The sequence below is a fragment of the Urocitellus parryii genome, chromosome 2 (genome assembly GCF_045843805.1).
Source record: "Urocitellus parryii isolate mUroPar1 chromosome 2, mUroPar1.hap1, whole genome shotgun sequence".
Taxonomy (NCBI): Eukaryota; Metazoa; Chordata; class Mammalia; order Rodentia; family Sciuridae; genus Urocitellus; species Urocitellus parryii.
Genome location: NC_135532.1, coordinates 185,661,014 through 185,669,115, shown reverse-complemented (window position 1 = coordinate 185,669,115; position 8,102 = coordinate 185,661,014). Strand labels below are relative to the sequence as shown.

Below are 8,102 nucleotides of genomic sequence, written 5' to 3'. Positions count from 1 at the left end.
GTGGGGAGAGCTATGAAAAACATTTTTGCAAACATTAGTGAAACTGAAATATTGACCATGATTTAGGTAATAGTATTGTTTCAATATTATGTTTTCTGAATTTGACAACTATTGTATGGTTATATAAGAGTGTGTTCCTGTTCTTAACTGGAGTGTTTAGGGATAAAGAGACATGATGTGTACAATCTGTTTTCAAATGGTTCAGAAAAAAAAATGCTATTCTTGCAAATTTATTTTGAAATTATTTCCAAGTAACTTTTGAAATGAATAAGTTTTGAAGTCATTTCCAAATAAGAAGTTTAAAGAGGCCATTGTCTAACTGTTTGATGTCTTCCATGAAGAGAAAGCCCATCACTGCCTTGTTTCCTGCTACAGCTTGAACTTTAGCACATAATATGCTCCAAGAAGTGTGTATGGAGTGACGAAGGATGGAATGAAGCCAGCTTCCAATCTGGGCTTCAGACAGGGGCTGGGATTATGGAAATTGAGCTTTAGATATGCAAGAAGCAAAACCCTTCTGTTTCTCTAGGCCTAACTTTTTCTGAGCTCAGCTCTGAGTGTATATCTGCTTCTGAAGTTCAGGGAAACAAGACCACATTCTCAAAGGCAGGGATGAAACCCATAAGCAGAAGACAAAGAGGCTGTGCTTTGTAATAAGGTGATCCATCTCACTGTCATTTCTCTTCTGTTTCCTTTTAGGAGTTACCGGGGATTGAACTCAGGGCCTGTAACATTCTACCACTGAGTTACATCCCTAGTCCCCACTGTCATTTTCTAAGGCTGTTTCCCTTGGGATTATGGCCCCACTCCCTGTATCACCACTTCCCTTGGAAAAGTCATTGCAAAGTTCCAGCCCCCACACCTGGGCAGTGTTGTCCTGAGGGACAAGTTGGAATCTTCCCTCTAACACCAGATCTGAGGAAAAACAGCAGCCCACAGTCGAACTTGCGGGTGGCTGAGGTAGGTAAATGGATGCTCTGAACAGAGGACCTCAGTGGCCCTGCTCTCTGCTCCATAGGGAGATTAGAAAACTGGTACAATCTTGGGTTTCCTTGCCCCATCACTTAGCCAAAATGTACTGGGCACCTACTGTGTGCTAGGCCCTATCCTATGCAAGGAAGCCACTCCTTGGCCTCCTACCTGCTCAACAGGAGAGAATGAGCCCAGCTTCAACCACCCACTCCTTGGACCTCTGGGGCTCTCTTCTGTGTACTGACTTGATGGAAAGGCCCTGGATTCAATCCCCAGTGCTGTGAAGAATAATAATGAGAAGAAAGAAAGTCATATTGGGGCTGGGGATGTAGCTCAATGGTAAAACATGTACTTAATGTACTCAAGGCACTGGGCTCAATCTTCAGCACCAATAAATAAATAAATAAATAGATAGATAAATAAATGAAAGAGAAAGCCACACTGTCTAGCCATCCCACAATGTATACATATTTCAAAACAACATGTTATATGCAAGAACTATGAGGTATTTATTTGTTAATTAAAAAATAGTTTGGCCAGGTATGGTGGTACATGCTTGTAATCCCAGCTATTTGGGAGTCTGAGTTGGGGCACCCCTGGGTTCAATTCCTAGTGCAGTTCAATATCTCTAGCAATTAGAGAAATGAGAATTAAAACGACACTGAGATTCCATCTCACTCCAGTCAGAATGGCGATTATCAAGAACAAATAACAGGTATTTCACCAGCTGGGCCTTGGCCTGGAGTCCCGCATCTACCTTTTGTAGAAATTGCTCACTGGACTAGTGTGACACGAACCATCAAGGCACCATGGGCGTGTGTGGACGGGATGAGGGGCTACCCTGAGAAGCTCTATGGAAAGCTGGGAGACACAAACAAATGAGTATGCTCATGGCTGATTTCTGGCTCATGGAAAAGGACTTGATCCCAAAGCTGTTTCAAGTACTGGCCCCTTGGTTCCAAGTTCAGAATGGGAGCTACACAAGAAAGCTTCAGATGCCAAACAGCAGTGAACAGGATGGGGCCAGGATCGCAGTGATCCAATAAAAAGGGACCGGCCTCCTGCCCTGCTCTGCCTTGAAGAGACAGCAACCTTACACTTCTACGCCAGTTGCTGCAGGTCCTGCAGCAGGACCTCCACCAGACCCAGGAAGCAAGCCTCAGCAGCTCCCACACACTCAACCACCAAGGGTCTAACTGGAGCAGGAAGGCCTGTGACTCTCTTCAATGCCTGTGATCACAGGCCTTTGGAGCTCTTTTAATGTCTGAGTTCAACATCTTGGTTCTACCAGTTTTTATTTGTCTGTGGAACTAGAATTGTAAAATGGACAGTCTAGATGGGGCCCAGAACCTTCTGGGGAGCCACATGGCCCTGTCTTTGCACAGCCATAAAATTCCTTACATGAATATATGTAAATTTTTCTTTTTGTCTTCCCCTAGGATTTCTAGAAAATAATAATTATCAAAATGCTTGGTCATCTGGGATAATAAATTCATGGATAATGTTTCTGGATTATTAAAAAATACAAATAACAATAAATGTTGGCAAGGATGTGGGGGAAAGGCACACTCATACATTGCTGGTGGGACTGCAAATTGGTGCAACCATTCTGGAAAGCAGTATGGAGATTCCTCAGAAAACTTGGAATGGAACCACCATTTGACCCAGTTATCCCACTCCTTGGTATATATCCAAAGGAGTTAAAATCAGCATGCTATAGTAATGCAGCCACATCAGTATTACAAGCAGCTCAATTCACTATAGCTAAGCTATGGAACCAACCTAGGTGCCCTTCAATAGATGAGTAGATAAAGAAAATGCAATATATATATACACACATATACACACACAATGGAATATTACTCAGCCATAAAGAAGAATGACTTTATGACATTTGCCAGCAAATGGATGGATCTGGAAACTATCATGCTAAATGAAGTAAGCCAGTCCCACAAAACCAAAGGTTGAATGTTTTCTTTAATAGGTAGACACTAACCCACAATAATGTAGGGGGTGGTTCGAGGGAAGGAATAGAAGTAAAATAGATTAGACAATGAGGAATGGAGAAAAGGTAGGGGGACAGGAAAAAAAAGACAGTGGAATGAATCTGACATAGTTTCCCCATATAGGAAAACAACAAAGTGAATACCACCATCATGTACGACCATAAGAATGAGACTCAAACTAGAATAAGATATATTCCATGTGTATATAATTATATGAAAATGGATCTACTGTCATATATAACTAAAAAGAACCAATAACAAAATTCCCAGTGCAGGGGGTCAGGAGAGAATGAAAAAAGAAAGCGGGGCATGGGGTTATGTGTCTACAGTTCCAGCTACTGAAGTGGAGAAATGAGACTGTGGTGGGACAATCACTTGAGCCCAGGAATTCAAAGCCAGAGGGAGCAACATAGCATAACCTCATCTTCAGTAAATGAATAAATATATAAAAATTTAAAAAGAAAGCCATATTATCTATAGTAGTAATTCAAAGCAAGGGTTCTAGCAGGGTGCATTGTCACATGCTATAATCCTTGAGACTTGGGAAGCTGAGGCAGAAGGATTGCTAATTTGAGGCCTCAGCAAATTAAGGACACCCTCAGCAATTGAGCAAGATCCTGTCTCAAAATAATAATAATAAAAAAAAAGATGGGGATATAGCTCAGTGGTAAAGCACCATTGGGTTCAATCTGCAGTGCAAAATAATAATAAAAACAAAGTTTCTGGCCAGACGGTCTGAGTTCAACATCTTGGTTCTTCCACTTTCTGTTTGTCTGTGGTACTAAGGATTGAGCTTGATGGGCCCCTGCCACTGAGCTATATCTCCTGCCCCCTTTTTTTATTTTTTTGAGACAGAGTCTCCCTAAGTTGCCCAAGCTGACTCCAACTTGTGATCCTCCTGCATCAGCATCCTAAGAAACTTGGATTATAGAAGGCCACGCGGCTTAGCTCTACCACAGCTTGTGAGCAAATTACTTAATTCTCTGAGCTTCTGTTCTCTGGGTGCTTCGAAGATAAGTGTAGGATAATAGTAATATCTATCTTTTCATCTATAAGATAATAGTAGTTGTTAGGTTGGTGGCAACTTAGTGGCAACTTAGAACAAAGCAGCCCTCACAGGAAAAGAACATCAATCAGATGCCGGTGGAAACGCCTGTCAATCAGCAGGACCCCCTGGCCAATCCTGGAGTTCAGCCAACTCCCCTGTCCAACTCCAAGTGGGCAAGAGACCCTAGGAACACCTTTTCCTGTCCCAAGCCCTTCCCTTCCTGCTGAAAGCCCCATAAAAGTCCAGTCCGGTCGAGCTTCCATGCGGTTTCTCCTCAGACCCTTCCCCTGTCCTCTCTGTGGGTCTGATTGAGTTCTACCCGGGAGTGATATCTCAATAAAGCCTGTTCAGCGGCTCTTTTAAATCTGCCTCCTTTGGTTGCTGCCTCCCCAGCCTGATCTGACAGTAGTATCTATCTTTTAGGGCTGCTCTGACAATGATGATGGAGGTGATGATACTGATTTTGGTGCTGGGGAGTGAACCCAGGGCCTTGCATGTGCTAAACACTTACTCGACCACTAAGCTACACAGCCAGCTGATGTTAAGCACTCCAAAATGTTGACTAAGAGAAGAAAACACATATCTACTTGTATTTTTCACCCCCTCTGGATCTCTCACAGTTTCCAGGTTGATCCCTCTGAAGAAACACCTTCCCTTTTACCACCTAATTCCCATTTAGGACTCAAATACCTTCCCCCAGCAAGTGTCCCTCTTATATAAGGCTGCTGTTTGTTAAAAGCTTTTATAACACCCATTACTCCTTTGTAATGCAGCGCTTATCTTAGTCTACATTGGCTGTGTGTGTGTGTGTGTGTGTGTGTGTGTGTGTGTGTGTGTATGTTAACCTGACTCCCTCCCCCCTTTTTTTTGGTCTTGGGAATCGAATCCAGGGACACTTAATCACTTAACCACTAAGCCACAACCCCAGCCCTTTCCATTTTTTGAGACAGGATCTTGCTAAGTTGCTTAGGGCCTCAATAAATTGCTAAGGCTGGCCTTGAACTTTCGATCCTCCTACCTCAGACTTCCAAGCTATGGGATTATAGGCTTGCACCATCGCGCCTAGGTCGCATAACTCGGTGTAAACTTCTTTAAGGCAGAGGCTGAGTTTTTTCAGTTATTTAGCCTCAACCCCTCTCCTCTGCCTAGCACTCAGCAGCTCACACTAGCCCCAGGCATCCCTTAACTACATCATATCTCCTCCAACTCCTGGAACCAAGCACCTGAACCCTCTGTGGCTGTGCTGTTCCCTCTTACCTTCAGCTACCATTTGACACCCCACCACCAAAGTGCCTTCTAGCTGGACCTCAGAACCCCTTTTTGGTGCCCCTACCCAGTGGTGCCAAGAAGCCTGCACTGGCCTGCCCCACCCTGCAACATGGTCTAGGTGTCTTGTGGAGCAGCTGTCTTGTCTCTGCCTTGGTTTGCCTGAGCTAAGAAAGCTTTCCCAACAGGATCTCAGGCCCAATTTTGCTTCCAGCGCAGTATGGCTTCTGCCCATGGGTGTGTGATCTCCCATAAGGACACCATCTTCTGGAAGACTGTCTTATATTCAAGTTCTCCTCAGGACCAAAGACAAGGGCATCTTCTTCCATTTCTATGTGTACAAGTCTCCCAGGTGACAGCTTCTTGCATGCTTGGCCTGAGGGCCACACATGGCTCTGATTCATTTGCAGAAGGAGCAGAACATAAAGTCCTTGGGGAAGGTGGGCACTGCCTGGGTCTCCATGGGGCTCTCAAGAGCAAGGCTAGTATTGCCTGGGAGCCTGTATCACCCTGAAGGGACCATCCAGCTCATCCACTAATTCTCCCTAGTGTTGAGACTGGGGTGGATTCAGCAGAGAAAGAAGAATAGAGGTTAGTGGCTCAGATAGTCCACCATGCGACCAGCACACTGATTTCATTAATGAGGTTCTTGGCATAAAAGTTAGCTAGCAGAGATCGAAATAAAACACACAGACTCAGTTACCTTTTTCTATGACCAGGTCCGAGATGGCACCCCTCTCTGGCTCCCACCTCGAACCACCCATAGGGCAGCAAGGATTACTCAGGGCTAGCAGGAGAGAGAGAGAGCGAGCACACTAGGGAGTAGCCTTTTATTGGGGAACAAGAAATTCAGGGGAGAATTCCATCCAATGAAGGTTGAGGGGGGGCCGCACTCCAAGATCAGGGTCAGTGATTGGGCCCAGGGTCAGTGGTCAGGCACACCCCCACACGGACGGGTTCTCTCATCAGGAGAGGGCCGGGAAAGCTCCCACACAGCCAGAATGCCTCAGACCCAAACCGGGAGTCACCCAGTCACGAATGAGAATGGCTCCCCACAAGACAGGAAGAAACAGAGCTGGGACCCAGCTGGAGTGTCCTATGGACTACACTGTTGTGACAGTGTCTGTGCTTTCTATATTGTCCTTGTGCATTTTCACCCTGAAGTTTCTGGGAAAGACCAAGCCATCTCTATTATGCTAAGTGGTTTAAGCAAGGCAGAGGGTTGGGGTTAAGGGCTCAGGTGCTCCAGGAGGCAGGATATCCCCTGGGGGCCAGTGTGATTGGAATTAAAAGGATGGAGTTAAGGGGTGGGGTGAGAACCCTGAGCCTGTCTTGAAAACCTGCTCCCCAGTGGCTGCCCCACACCCCAGCTCTCCTCAAGCTCTCTTTGCAGAATGAGTGGGGCATCTGTAAGAATGCTTGTATGTGTGACCCTTAAACACCCTCACTTCTTGGAAGAAGTTTTACAGACTTTCCTAATCTGCAGGGGAACAGTGTCAACCACATGAAAATTCTGTCAATAACAAGGGACCTCTTTTAGAAGCAGAGATGTTTTCTCCTGCAGGAATGGGTGTGTGGGGACGTGGGTCACTGCTGTGACAGGGACAGTCTGCAGCCATAAGGCTGAAAGGCTTCATTCTCAAGGCCCCAGGTAACGTCAGAAACCCGGGGGTTATAGCCTGAGGGAATCATCCTGCACATCCTCCCCACCCCCAGCAAGAGTAGGAGGATGGCGCTGCAGTGATGGCAAGGCTGACTGCTTCCTGGTGCGGGGAAGTCGCTGCAGTGATGGGGGAGCGTCGCTTGGGGTGAGTGGTCACTGAAGTGACCACAACTGCTAAAGGTACCTGCAGAAATGGGGGAGGTTTTCTGCAGTAATTAAAGAGCATTTTGCAGAAGAAAGGGGCTGGCTTTAGGGGGGAAGAGTCCTACGGTGATGGGGCGCTGGGGTTCGCTGCAGTGTGAAGGGAGGGTCACTGCAGTGATGGGAAGCCTACTCAGGGCGGGGTGTGGGTGGGCAGGGTAGGGTGATAATGGGATGGCTGGGGTCGCTACAGGGGTGGGGGTTGCAGACTGAGCGGCTCTGCCGCGCTCGCAGGCTGCCTCACCTCCCCAAGGATTGAAGGGGTGGGGCCTCTGAGGCATCGGTCCCTCGCTGATGGGGGCTGTGCGGCGGCGGGTACGCGGGCCCCGCACTGCGGTGCACTGCCTGGCTCCCGCCGCCGGGGCTGGAGCTGAGGCAGTACCGCGCCCGCAGGAGGGGGAGCGCGGCCCAGTCGCAGCGGCGGGCGGGGCGAGGCGGGCGAGTGGGGCGGCCTCTGGGAGCGGGGGCGGGACCACCACCAGCACTGCCCGCGCCCCAGCTAGGATCACAGCGACCGCTGCCGGAGTCCCGAGCCGGCTTTCCGAAGGTGCCGGAACTCACTGCGAACCTGAACTCAGAGGCTGCACAACCCACCCTTTTCGGTTCGCGACGCCCAGAACTCCGCGGAGGAGCCACGGTGAGATTGGGACTGCCCGCAGGGAGGGGGACCGATCCTAAATCTCAGCCCCCAGCATCCTCTGTGGAGACCGCGGCGACTGCAGCAGCTCCCCACTCCCAGATCAGCTCTGCCAGGGTGGGGAGAGGTGCACTGGATGGATCGCACAGACTCCCCCTGCTCCGACGCCTTTCTCGTCTGGCCTCCCAAAAGACCCCTTCTTTTCGCTTCCCTGTCTCATTCTTTTTACCCCAAACCCTCCCTTCAGGTCTGCAGCCCTTCGCTGCAGATAAGGTACAGGAGAAACTGCAGTCTTTTCGACTCCCCATC

General features: G+C 48.0%; 1 pseudogene; it reads left to right on the top strand.

The window, feature by feature from the left end:
- The first annotated feature begins 1,615 nt into the window (after positions 1–1,615).
- LOC113183096 (large ribosomal subunit protein bL17m pseudogene) lies at positions 1,616–2,208 on the top strand (annotated as a pseudogene).
- The last annotated feature ends 5,894 nt before the right edge of the window (positions 2,209–8,102 follow it).